The sequence below is a fragment of the Perissodus microlepis genome, chromosome 3 (assembly GCF_051167445.1).
Source record: "Perissodus microlepis isolate ML-2025 ecotype Zambia chromosome 3, ASM5116744v1, whole genome shotgun sequence".
NCBI classification, from domain to species: Eukaryota; Metazoa; Chordata; class Actinopteri; order Cichliformes; family Cichlidae; genus Perissodus; species Perissodus microlepis.
Window position 1 is genome coordinate 15,308,427 of NC_140463.1, and position 14,490 is coordinate 15,322,916.

The following is a 14,490-nucleotide window of genomic DNA, read 5'->3' on the forward strand; positions in this document are numbered from 1 at the left end:
GAGGTCAGAGGTCCAAAGTAACCTGATATTTACAATCCCCATGTATCATTCTCTACATGCTGTCAGTACCAACAATGACATAGTTTTAAATAAATGGTTCTATATAACATTATCATTACTCTGACTTTCAGGTTGATCTGTTGAACTTGGGGAGAGGTCAGAGGTCAAATGTGATATGATATTGTAAGTCTTTGTACTTTATAAATGTTGAAATTACACAGCACACTTTTAAGAATCATAATTTTTGACTTTTAAGTTTTTTTTGTCAATTTTCAACCAACAACTCAAAGTTTACCGTGAAGACCTCGATGGATGTAAGCCAGATTTTATTGGATTATTATAACATGATCCTGCTCTACACCCTACAGAGTTTTATCAGAATACATTCAAACTTTTAGAGCTGTTGTGTTTACAGACAGAATGAAATGCAAATGTTGCCAAAACATGAGCTTCTTGTTGAAGGTAATAAGAAACTACTGAAACCATTTTGAGCTCCTCTTTGGTTTTTTACACATGATCGGATTCGGCACTGAACTGATGCAATATGCAATCAAAGTCAACTGTCCCTGTGTTCGTCATGCTCAGTGTTTATCTGATAAACACCAAGGAATGTGCAGCAGTGAACGTTAGAAACTGATCAGACTTGAGTGTCTGGTTTGCAGTGACTCGTTAATCATTGTCTCAGTCTTCATTTCCTGCTCGGCTCCAGCGACTTGTTTCACTTTGAGAGTGACAGATTGAATCACTGTGTCAGCGTCTAGGGTCTTTATCTGTGGTAAGTCTTTTTTTTATTTGTTTGTTTTGTTTTTCATTTGTTTTGAGTCAGAGAACAAACAAACAAGAACCTTATAACAAAACACTAAAAATGTGAAAAACAAAGGAATTTTTTTCTACATGTTACTGAATAAACTCTGAATAAAGTCAGACTGTTGTTTCTCTGTCAAACTGTGAGCACATACAAGATGACAAATGTCTGTCAGTTGTTAAAAGCTCCCACAAAGCTCATAAATGTAGCAGCAAAAAGCTGTATTATGTTTATAAAGAACTGTTCCTGGAGTCGTGCAGAGACCTGCACTTAAAGCAGGACTTTGTCTCATCGAGGTGACTTAAAAGAAACTCTGAGCTTTCAGTTTTAGTCATGTGCTTAAGTTACACTGATACTGAGCAAGTTAATTTTAAACTAAAAGATCATAGTCTAATCTGATCTGTGTTCCTGGTGAGTGTTTGATGGGTCACCTCCAGCCTTGGCTGAGCCTTTGTGCTTTTCTTTAATTTATTTGCCCAAAAGAGATAAAACACAGAGCTGACTGACTGCAGCAAGTTTCTCAGATTTTTTTTCTGTCAATGCCAAAGGCTGGTGCTGATTGGTCTGCTGTTTACAGAGTGGGCGGAGTAAACTCACATGAATAATTTCAGTTTCTTCTTTGAAAATGACTGCTTGATACAAACTCAGGAGCACAGCTGTCTGAAACGACTGAAGATGAAGCACGTTTGCTGAATTTACTGAGATTAAAGTGTTGAACTGTGACAATCATCAGTTAACACGACTTTTCAGCTGTTTGGTGGCAGAGTCAGTTTCCTCCTCAGAAAAAACCCTGTATGTTTGGTTGATTTTAAGCTTTACAGTCATCATGTTTGTTCTGCACTTTGTCAATCAAAGCTAGAGAGCTCACTTTTCTACTTTCAAAGGAAAATATAGCAGCAGCTACTACTGTTTACTACACTGTAAAAACCCACATGCCCTTCTCAGGACTTTTATTTATTTGGCAATCATGTTGGCTGTGTTATAGATTGTGACATTTTGAAGGAAATTGTCTTTTTATTCACATTTTTGAACTAGATGTCATCCATACTCTGCTGATTAATCACTTAATCAAATTGAGCACTTTTCAAAATTATAAAACATTAAATTGTTTTTAGGATTTTAAGCCTTTAAATGACAGCTTAAACATCTGATGTATTAATTATTTATTCAAACAAACTCACAAAAAATAATTTTCCATATAATAAATAGGATGAGGATGTGACATTGGGGTGATTCTTGGGCATGTCAAAGAACAGCAACAACATTGATTTGATTGCATTATTATTTTTTGTGTAGTGTCTTTCGACACAAAAATGCCCCATTCACGTCTACTGAAACCACATTTTTTTATTCTCTCTTGTAATACTGTTGTAGTATAAAACCATGCATCCTGTAATGTCAGCATTTTATTTTGAAGAAAAGTTGTATTTTTTGACATTTTTACTGTATTCCCTCAGATTCAACCATTTTGCCATTGTAGGCTAATGCACGAAACTCTTGTCTTTTTGCAACTGGTGTGACCACCAGGGAGCCCCAAGAGTGATTTCTATGCACGTGTGCGTGAAACTACTTTTAAATCAACATCTGTTTCATTATTGAGCACATTTATTATGCAAACTGCACCAGCACTGAAAACTTTAACAACAAAAGATAAGCACAACAGAATATATGTATAAATTTGAAACTGTGTAACTGATATCACAGGTAAATGGTTCTTAGCAATTTTCTACTCTGAGTACTGAAAGGGCTTAATTCACAGAATGTTTTCTCTATTGATGTGCTTTCAATCTTACATGCAAATCCAACCACCAACCTTCAGATTAGCAGATGACCTGCTCTACCTCCTCCAAATCTGCAAAAAACATCAACAATTCTGTGTTTTTCTGTCAATATGGGGTGCTGTGTGTACATTAATGGCTGCAATATAACAAAAAGTGAAAAATTTAAGGGGGTCTGAATACTTTCCATACCCACTGTATTTATATTATTTTTACTATGCAGAAATCGAGAATGCGTTCAATGAAGGACAGGCTTCTCTTGGTTTTCTATCATGATGTTATCCTTCTTCTTCTAACATGGCATTGTGGAGGTAAGTTGCAGAGTAATATTGAACAATGAACATAATGTTAATGTGGTGAGAGTTTTTGTGTATATGTGATGGGAGTGTTGCAAGACAACTGGAAGAAAGATATAAATAAAACACCACCTGGGAAATTGCAGCCCAAGAAAAATTACCCAAATGAAGTGTAATTATATTATTGGTTTATTATACTTTATCCACAGGTCAGTCTGAGATGATTGGTCCAACTCAACCATTGGTTGCAATGACAGGGGATGACATCATTTTACCATGCCAGCTAGAACCAGCTAGGGATACTGTTGACTTGACTGTGGAATGATCTAGACGTGACCTTAAACCAAGATTTGTCCACTTAAAGCGGGACGATGCGGAGCTCCTGACTCAGAATACTTTATACTCCAGAAGAACATCACTGTCTGTCAACAAACTGAAATGCAGTGACATTTCATTGAAACTCTCCAAAGTGCAAGTCTCTGATGCAGGAATGTATAACTGCCTTGTTCCTGAAATTGGTGCAGAAACTGGGATGGAGCTCGTTGTTGGTAAGTTGACATCAATACCATTTGCTCTTAAAAAAAAAGAAGAAAAACATTAAGGCATGGGATATTGACAAATAACAGAAGGTTACCTTGGATGACAAGATGGATATTCTACTGGGAAGTGAATCATCTACAGGAGCATATAAGTTGAATAAAATTTTGGTAAGACAGATTAGTTCTTACTTGAGCTAACATAGCTAACTGGATTGAGATTTGGACTGACCAGACGCATGGCATAGTTTATTGAGTTCTCAAGAAGTGCAGTTTACTAACAGGAGAGTGGTGTGGAAGATAGTGAGGGTATTTAGAATTAGAGACATTTCATAGGGCATTAAGGCCAATGAGAGGAACATTTGGGCAGCTGGGTAAAAAACAACAAAAGAAAAAAGCATTTGACCTGACCAGATGGACATTTAAATATGTAACAGGATTAAATCGGACAACCATAATGGATCTTTAAAAGAGCATAGTAGTATTTATAATTACAATTTAAGCCACTGTACCATTTCAACAAAAAGCTTAAGTATATGGCGTGACCACAGAGTAATCGAAGGTAATCGGGAAGGAATTTGGACTAACATGAACCATTGAAATAATTCACAAATGTTTTAATTCTGAACTTTGCATTCCAAGTAACTTTTATCCTTATTTTACTCTGTAGGTTCTGTTTCTTCTGTAGTCATGGAGATATCCAAAGTCAAAAATGAAATCTTCTTTAAATGCAAATCTAACAGCTGGTATCCAGAGCCTCACGTGTTTTGGCTGAACAATCAGGGAAACCAAATCACAGCTGAATCTACAAACAGTGCCAAAGGTTCTGATGGCCTCTATACTGTCAGCAGCACTGTGACTGTGAACAAGAGACAGACCTACAGTCTCACCTGCAGAGTCCAACAGAAGAAAATCAACCAGACTGAAGAAGCACATATCCACGTATCAGGTAGAAAAATGATATATGCCTGACTCAGGGCTGGACTGGGACAAAAATTCGGCCCGGGCATTTTGACTAGAGACCGGCCCACCAGGTATTATAGGAAGAGCCAAAAAGCCTTTGAATGAAAACAAACGCTGTTGTGACAGTGATGTAAACTGTCTTGTTGGTATTTATGTAGGATTTCTATACATTTTACATCAGATAAAAACTTTGGTTGTAAGATTCAGATAATTATTTATTATAAGCTAGACATTTTAAATGAGAATAAGAAAGAAAAGTATTTCGTTGTGCCCCCCGTTCCCTGTTAATTTCCCTAACTGGCCCCCTGGCAAAACTTTGCTGGACCCTCCCCTGCACAGTTTCCAGCTGTCAGCTATGTAGAAAAGGATCCTCTCAGAAACAGTTCATAACTTCCCTTCAACTCATTCATGTCACCTAAAAGGTAAACCTGTTTGTCCATCACCTGTTCAGCTCTGATGATTCAGTAAGGACATCTCCTGGTTTCATCTTCATGTTTCCCTCTCACCACATATCCAAACCGATATCATGACCAGCAGCTTTTACAGCTGTGGCTCCAGCAAACATCAGCTGATACTAGAAAGTAATATTAAATAAATTCTAACAACAGCTGATCAAGCTTAAACGTGCTGCTGTTGTTTAGCGCGACATCAGCTGGTTTCCTCTTTCTGGCGCAAAGTGGGCGATAAACAAGAGAGACGGGAATGGTGTCAGAAAAGCCAATCAGCTGATCATTGATCAGTTTCATGATTGAAGTAGCAACAGGAGAGGGAGGGGGAGAAAATGAGAGAAGAAGAAACAGCTGTGCTTTTTGGGGGGCAGAATACCTCCAGCTTTGTGTCTTTTTCATTCTAGCTGAAGTACGGGACAAACTTTGTTTCTTTTCAGCTCAATACGAAATTCGTAATATTTTCTCTGAATGCGGGACGATTCCGTTTTTTACAGGAAGGTTGGCAACTCTACTAACTAACCTTATGAATAAAATAAAGTTCACTATCAGTAGCATCATAGCACCCACCAGCTGTATAGAAACTCTGTCATGCTAGGTAGTACGCAGTACGAGTTATTGTAACTGACTGTAAAAAGTTAGCACAACGAAAATAAACTCCACCTAAACTTGGTTTATATCTGACCCAGATAGACTGCAGGTCATAACTTCTTACCTGAAATTCAGTTCACCTGCGGCCATCTCAGGTCTCTCCTCCTCCTGCCTCCCCCCCTTTCCCTCATCCACCTGCTGGCCTCAGTGGAAGCTCCGCCATAGCCACCACCAAACAACTGAGTTATTTTTACACATCTGCCAGCATCTGGTCAATCCACCACCTTTCATTGTTTATACCGTTACAAAAGACAAACAAAAAAAAACCCATGGGCCCATGAAAACGAAAAATCACAATCGGCCCACCGAGCAAATGCCCAGTATGCCCGATGGCCAGTCCAGCTATGGCCTGACTTTATTAGTTATTCACATTACTTCTTATTTACAGACAGTATATTCTGTATGCTTTCTAATTTAAGGTGACTTGGTCCAGTGTAATCCTGCTGTTCAGATTACTATCAACCTAGCTGTTTGCTTAATATCGATTGTTACAACAGTATTACTAATATGGAAATGCGGACAAAAGAAAACCAGTAAGTTCTAACTTTATCATGCTTTTCTGACAAATGCAGATAATCATTAAATTCATGGATGCATTAGTTTGGAACTTTAAACACGTACTGATTACTAAATTTATCCCTACCTTTGGAACCAACATAATCTATGTTTTTTTAGTGTTTTAGTTTAAAATGTTTCTTAAAAACATAATATATCTACCTGATATTTATTAGGTTTCATTAACACTGTTTCAGTGCGAATTATTAAACTTTTTTGTGATGTTGAGTATGATTTCATTTTCCCCTGCAAATGTGAAATTTGGGGGGGGGTTACTGTAGCAAGCAAGTATTTTTTTTAGCTCTTAGTAATATTACTTTTCAACATTTTTTTTTTCATTTTTATTCACACAGAAATCAGCATACATGATGAGGATGAAAATGAACTACATCAAACAGAGATGGAGGAAAAATTACAGAGAGAATGTGAGGAAAAGAAAAGACTTGAAGATGAGTTGCAGAACAATGAGGAGGACTTAAAACATGTCAGACAAACCATTAAAAAACTGATGGAGCAAAAGACATTTCTGAAGAACCAGAGAGAAAAACTCATCACTCTACTGCAGGAGGACAAGACAGGGATGAAAGAGATCATGAAAAGGTTGGAGACAGAAACCCCATTCCTTGACAAAGAGAAAAAAATTTATAGACGTTTAGATAAAAAAACTGACCTGGAAAAGAGAACAGAAGTACATGAAGAACTGTTAAAGATGACAGAAAAGCTAATGGAGGAAACAGAGAACATTATAATCCAAATGACAGAAAGGAAGGGAAAGCTAGAAAAAGACAAGGAACAAATTATTAAACACTTGAGAGAGAAATAAAGAAATGAAAGAGATTTAGAAGAAACTGTCAGAGAAACAAGTGAGAAACAATGAACGGGTGTGTAAGTTTTTCTTTAACATATTTCTTGCTAAAGTCACACGTACAAACTGTCGTGTTGTGTTCAATTTACGTTCCCAGTGTCTTTAGTGTCTCTCCTTTTATTAATCAGCGAAGGACAGAGTAACACAACAAATAAAACATGGGTTATTTTTGTCAGTGCTGTCATTTTGCAATGTGATGCCTGATATTTCTATTATTTTTTTTTTGCTTTAAATTTATACTATATACAGTTTAACAAGACATGCATTTTGAGTGAATTTTATCATAGAAGATTTTATTTTGTTTCTTTAGAACAAAATAGAAGAGATTCAGAAGAAACTCACTTGATGAACATCTGTCTAAGAAGTCAAATGTTTATTTTACTTGAATTTTTTTTCTCTCTTTGTGTTTAATGAATATGCTAAAATACAGAGGGAGAATCACCAATTAACTTAATATGCACACAGAAACAAGGAAAAATTTCAAATGTCACCCAGAAAGATTCCAGTTGAACATGTTAATTCCATAAAAGCCAAGACAATAAAACATGCAGTATGTTGAACTGTAAACTGTAAAGCTGTATTTATAAAAACAAACTATAACTTCTAAACAATAGTGTTTTATTAAGGTGTACACGGCAAGTCCAAGAAGAAAAGGAAACAATTTACTATGTACTATAAACACTATTATTAAGCAGCAGTGTTTCAAAAACATCGTTATGTTCAGACTTTACTGAATTTATTATTTTTAATTAATTAATTAATTTAATACTGCATTTGGGTAAAACCTACATGGATTTTGTAAAGTGGACAGAATAGGAGAGACTACAACAATAATATTTTCCATTAACTAAAAGTAATGCTCTTGAAAGTGCTAATGCGTTGCAAAAAAAATATTGATGTGTTTATTATTTAAGTTGATTTCTAATAATAATTTTACTGTTATGATTTATTCTGATGATTTAATCATCTAAACTGATCCGTGATGAAAACACACCTGTGCGTAACCATGTATTCTTATCTTGGTGGGAACAAAAATTTGGAAGTCAGCCATACTTGTTGGGACCAATAGCCCTTATGAGGACCAAAATCCCGGTCCCCACAAGTTTGAAGGCATTTTTGAGACTCAGAATGTGGTTTTAGTGACAGGGATAGAATTGGGTTTAAGCAGCTGGCATTTGTTCCTCCTAAGACAAGTAAATCTAAAAACCACAAATAAAAATAGTCACCCCACATCTACTAAAAATAGCTTTCAGGAGCGCAAACAGAGCCGAGAGACGAACACATTCAGAAAAACAATGAAACAGGGTCTCCCTCTGCTCACAGAACGGACATTTGTCTTCCACAGCAGCGTTAATAACAGAAACAAAAGAATTTACAGCAACAATGCCATGAACAATTCTCCACTGCAAGTCTGCATGCTTTTTCGTGAGGGGAGGTTTGTAAAGGGATCTCCATGCTGGTTTGATGTCAGGTGCTAAGGAGAGATGGGTCCTCCTCACCGTGTCATTGTGTGCATTCAACTTGCCTTGATTGAGAGTTTTTACCAGCAGCCTATACAAAGTTTTCCAGAGGCCCCTTCCAGGGACACCCCTGCAACATCCACATTATCCAGTAAAGGACCAAAGCAGTTCTTAAAACCAGGAAACAGTCTGATGGAAAGATAAGGATCTAAATGATTTGGAAACAGAGTGCCAGCACAATAACTTGCCAAAAGTGAACACTCAACTCCACCTAATTTGCGTTTCCAATTATCGAAAAGCTGACCAACAACTCAAGTAGACCTTAATCCAAGCTGTGCAGCGAGTCCATCCGAATTATCCAGCCAGCTCTACCAACCTCTTCAGAGAAAAGACTTGTGCAGCATGGAGCCGTCTGGATAAAGTAGTCCTACCCCAGACAGGGCAATCCAGCAAGCTGCCAAACAGTAAAGGTTCTTCCAGCAACTAGTACAAAGATTCTGCCTGCTGTTGCATCCCTTTCCTCAGCAGAGCCCATACAGAAAAACACTCTTGTAAAAAGGTGGAAAAAGTGAAGCGTTCAGCTTGCTTGAGTCCATCAGAAACAGAGATAAATCCAAACCCTCCTCCATACTAGATCTGGGGGTCCTGTAAGCAGCCTCTGAATAAACTGAAAGCGAAAAGCAGCCCCTCTACTGACCAAATGGACCAGACCTTGTCCGCCTTCCTCTCTAGGGAGAAAAAGGACACTTTGAGGAATCCAGTGCAACTTATCCCAAAAAAAGTCCACCAGGATCCTTTGAATGTTAGACAAGAGGGTAACTGGGGGATCAACACAAGTCAACCGGTGCCACAGAGCAGAAGAAACCGGATTATTGATAACAAGAACTCGACCTCTATATAACATGAAGTAAAAAATGAAAAAAAAAAATATTATAGTGCAAATTTGCAAATAAAACAGCATATGCATCAAAATAAACTATTTCCAGCAGTGCAATTTGAGTTCTAAGCATCCCAGAAATGATACAGAAAAGCATAAAGTCAAACATGACTTTAAAAAACACCAGTATAGGCTTATAAGGCCCTGAAGGTAAAAAAACAAAACAAAAAAAAAACCCACGAAATGGCGTCAATTCCGGTTTCGGGCAGGTAATGGTGGACATGAGCTAGTTCGCGCTGACGTCTATTCCAACGTAGGAAGTGTTACGAACAGCTGATCGGATCGGCAAAGCATGTTTCTGGAATATTATGTTGTTGTTGCTGCAAGCGGTTTTTATGCAATTTTTGCAAAGCTTTATGTGGAAGGAAACTGTGACCTAGGACAAGCTGATGGCATAAGATGTAAGTACAACTCCTCCGGTTTCATATGCAAAAAAATTATTGCGCTAGCTTACGTGGTTGCAGAGCTACCGGGATTTAAAAATAGTTACGCAAAACGGAGCGTGCCCACTCTGACCGGTCTTAAAGGGTTAACTTGTGTTCTTAAGAATTATCTTCTTGATAACACACATCCATACTTTGTAAGTTATCCCATTTCTTTTTGGCCTGCAAGGGGCCCATCTTCTCCAGAATTGTCCTGATCACACACAATACAGTGGGGCAAAAAAGTATTTAGTCAGCCACCGATTGTGCAAGTTCCCCCACTTAAAATGATGACAGAGGTCAGTAATTTGCACCAGAGGTACACTCCAACTGTGAGAGACAGAATGTGAAAAAAAAATCCATGAATCCACATGGTAGGATTTGTAAAGAATTTATTCGTAAATCAGGGTGGAAAATAAGTATTTGGTCACCTCAAACAAGGAAAATCTCTGGCTCTCACAGACCTGTAACGTCTTCTGTAAGAAGCTTTTCTGTCCCCCACTCGTTACCTGTATGAATGGCACCTGTTTGAACTCATCATCTGTATAAAAGACACCTGTCCACAGCCTCAAACAGTCAGACTCCAAACTCCGCCATGGCCAAGACCAAAGAGCTTTCGAAGGACACCAGGAAAAGTATTGTAGACCTGCACCAGACTGGGAAGAGTGAATCTACAATAGGCAAGCAGCTTGGTGTGAAAAAATCAACTGTGGGAGCAATCATCAGAAAATGGGAGACATACAAGACCACTGATAATCTCCCTCGATCTGGGGCTCCACGCAAGATCTCATCCCGTGGGGTCAAAATGATCATGAGAACGGTGAGCAAAAATCCCAGAACCACACGGGGGGACCTGGTGAATGACCTGCAGAGAGCTGGGACCACAGTAACAAAGGCCACCATCAGTAACACACTACAACGGCAGGGAATCAAATCCCGCAGTGCCAGACGTGTTCTGCTGCTGAAGCCAGTGCATGTCCAGGCCCGTCTGAAGTTTGCCAGAGAGCACATGGATGATACAGCAGAGGATTGGGAGAATGTCATGTGGTCAGATGAAACCAAAGTAGAACTTTTTGGTATAAACTCAACTCGTCGTGTTTGGAGGAAGAAGAATACTGAGTTGCATCCCAAGAACACCATACCTACTGTGAAGCATGGGGGTGGAAACATCATGCTATGGGGCTGTTTTTCTGCCAAGGGGACAGGACGACTGATCCGTGTTAAGGACAGAATGAATGGGGCCATGTATCGTGGGATTTTGAGCCAAAACCTCCTTCCATCAGTGAGAACTTTGAAGATGAAACGAGGCTGGGTCTTCCAACATGACAATGATCCAAAACACACCGCCCGGGCAACAAAGGAGTGGCTCCGTAAGAAGCATTTGAAAGTTCTGGAGTGGCCTAGCCAGTCTCCAGACCTCAACCCCATAGAAAATCTGTGGCGGGAGTTGAAAGTCCGTGTTGCTCGGCGACAGCCCCAAAACATCACTGCTCTCGAGAAGATCTGCATGGAGGAATGGGCCAAAATACCAGCTACTGTGTGTGCAAACCTGGTAAAGACCTATAGTAAACGTTTGACCTCTGTTATTGCCAACAAAGGTTATGTTACAAAGTATTGAGTTGTATTTTTGTTATTGACCAAATACTTATTTTCCACCCTGATTTACGAATAAATTCTTTACAAATCCTACCATGTGGATTCATGGATTTTTTTTCACATTCTGTCTCTCACAGTTGGAGTGTACCTCTGGTGCAAATTACTGACCTCTGTCATCATTTTAGGTGGGGGAACTTGCACAATCGGTGGCTGACTAAATACTTTTTTGCCCCACTGTAAATAAGAGAAGAGAGGAAACATGGCAACTATGTTAATCCCTATATCCACAAGTTTTCACTGCAGAACACCAGAGGAATACCGTCTGGACATCACAGGTTCTGTACAGCATGAGGGTTAATAAAACCGTACTCATGTTAATATGATGTGTAAATTAATTTATTCTTGTACCTCCATGCCAGAGTGGCTAAATTCATTACCCCCAGGGAAGAGGTGATCATTATCTCCTCATTTTAATAAATTGAGCCGTTCTTTGTTCTCCACAACAATGTCACAAAAAGGTTAATTCGCAAAAATCAAAATTGGCTGTATGTAACCAGCAATACATCAAAGTTTGGTGCAAGGGGCACCGAAGAAACTATTTGCAAAAGATGTATACAGTGAATATTAAAATGTTTAAAAACTAATCTGATATACCTGACATAATTTTGAGTATAATTAGTTTCTATTTATGTGGATATACAGGGAGTGCAGAATTATTAGGCAAGTTGTATTTTTGAGGAATAATTTTATTATTGAACAACAACCATGTTCTCAATGAACCCAAAAAACTCATTAATATCAAAGCTGAATGTTTTTGGAAGTAGTTTTTAGTTTGTTTTTAGTTTTAGCTATTTTAGGGGGATATCTGTGTGTGCAGGTGACTATTACTGTGCATAATTATTAGGCAACTTAACAAAAAACAAATATATACCCATTTCAATTATTTATTTTTACCAGTGACACCAATATAACATCTCCACATTCACAAATATACATTTCTGACATTCAAAGACAAAACAAAAACAAATCAGCGACCAATATAGCCACCTTTCTTTGCAAGGACACTCAAAAGCCTGCCATCCATGGATTCTGTCAGTGTTTTGATCTGTTCACCATCAACATTGCGTGCAGCAGCAACCACAGCCTCCCAGACACTGTTCAGAGAGGTGTACTGTTTTCCCTCCTTGTAAATCTCACATTTGATGATGGACCACAGGTTCTCAATGGGGTTCAGATCAGGTGAACAAGGAGGCCATGTCATTAGTTTTTCTTCTTTTATACCCTTTCTTGCCAGCCACGCTGTGGAGTACTTGGACGCGTGTGATGGAGCATTGTCCTGCATGAAAATCATGTTTTTCTTGAAGGATGCAGACTTCTTCCTGTACCACTGCTTGAAGAAGGTGTCTTCCAGAAACTGGCAGTAGGACTGGGAGTTGAGCTTGACTCCATCCTCAACCCGAAAAGGCCCCACAAGCTCATCTTTGATGATACCAGCCCAAACCAGTACTCCACCTCCACCTTGCTGGCGTCTGAGTCGGACTGGAGCTCTCTGCCCTTTACCAATCCAGCCACGGGCCCATCCATCTGGCCCATCAAGACTCACTCTCATTTCATCAGTCCATAAAACCTTAGAAAAATCAGTCTTGAGATATTTCTTGGCCCAGTCTTGACGTTTCAGCTTGTGTGTCTTGTTCAGTGGTGGTCGTCTTTCAGCCTTTCTTACCTTGGCCATGTCTCTGAGTATTGCACACCTTGTGCTTTTGGGCACTCCAGTGATGTTGCAGCTCTGAAATATGGCCAAACTGGTGGCAAGTGGCATCTTGGCAGCTGCACGCTTGACTTTTCTCAGTTCATGGGCAGTTATTTTGCGCCTTGGTTTTTCCACACGCTTCTTGCGACCCTGTTGACTATTTTGAATGAAACGCTTGATTGTTCGATGATCACGCTTCAGAAGCTTTGCAATTTTGAGACTGCTGCATCCCTCTGCAAGATATCTCACTATTTTTGACTTTTCTGAGCCTGTCAAGTCCTTCGTTTGACCCATTTTGCCAAAGGAAAGGAAGTTGCCTAATAATTATGCACACCTGATATAGGGTGTTGATGTCATTAGACCACACCCCTTCTCATTACAGAGATGCACATCACCTAATATGCTTAATTGGTAGTAGGCTTTCGAGCCTATACAGCTTGGAGTAAGACAACATGCATGAAGAGGAGGATGTGGACAAAATACTCATTTGCCTAATAATTCTGCACTCCCTGTAGTACATGTGTAGCATTCATTTGATTTTGACTCAAATACATTTACATTTTTAATGGTAAATACCAAAAAAAGTGTTTTTATAAGAAACAGTTTATTTAAAAACATTCAGGAACATTGTACATGTACTGTTTTGTATTTAAGTGGTTGCAACCTGTTACTGTAGTGCACAAAACAAAGTCATGAAACATGTCACCAATATAAAGGAAGTAGAAATTGAATTATAGATAAAATACATTTTATGAAAGTTTGACCATATTTGACCCAAAAGAAGAGGTCAGAGGTCCAAAGTAACCTGATATTTACAATCCCCATGTATCATTCTCTACATGCTGTCAGTACCAACAATGACATAATTTTAAATAAATGGCTCTATATAATATTATCATTACTCTGACTTTCAGGTTGATCTGTTGAACTCAGGGAGAGGTCAGAGGTCAAACGTGACATGATATTTAAAATCTTTATACTTTATAAATGTTGTTACACAGTGCACTTGTACAAGTGTACAAGTTTTAAGACTTTTTGTCAATTTTCCACCAACAAGTCATAAAGTTGACCTTGGTGGACGCAAACCAGATTTCAATGGATTGTTATAACATGATCCTGCTCTACAGCCTACAGAGTTTTTAGAGCTGTTTACAGACAGAACGTAATGCAAACACTACCAAAAACATGAGCTCCTTGTTGAAGGTAATAAGAAACTGCTGAACTATCTACACATGATCTGTAGTGATCTGATGCAATATGCAATCAAGGTCAACCGTCCCTGTGTTCGTCATGCTCAGTGTTTATCTGATAAACACCAAGGAATGTGCAGCAGTGAACATTAGAAACTGATCAGACTTGAGTGTCTGGTTTGCAGTGACTCGTTAATCATTGTCTCAGTTCCGGTTTCCTGCTCAGCTCCAACGATTCAT

General features: G+C 38.7%; 1 pseudogene across 1 annotated transcript; it reads left to right on the forward strand.

Moving 5' to 3' along the window:
• The first annotated feature begins 674 nt into the window (after positions 1 to 674).
• On the forward strand, positions 675 to 7,179 carry LOC146390131 (butyrophilin subfamily 3 member A2-like; annotated as a pseudogene). Its single transcript, XR_014799797.1, has 6 exons — positions 675 to 775; positions 2,807 to 2,894; positions 3,089 to 3,427; positions 4,086 to 4,364; positions 5,895 to 6,008; positions 6,384 to 7,179. The product of XR_014799797.1 is annotated as a butyrophilin subfamily 3 member A2-like (transcript).
• Positions 7,180 to 14,490: the final 7,311 nt, after the last annotated feature.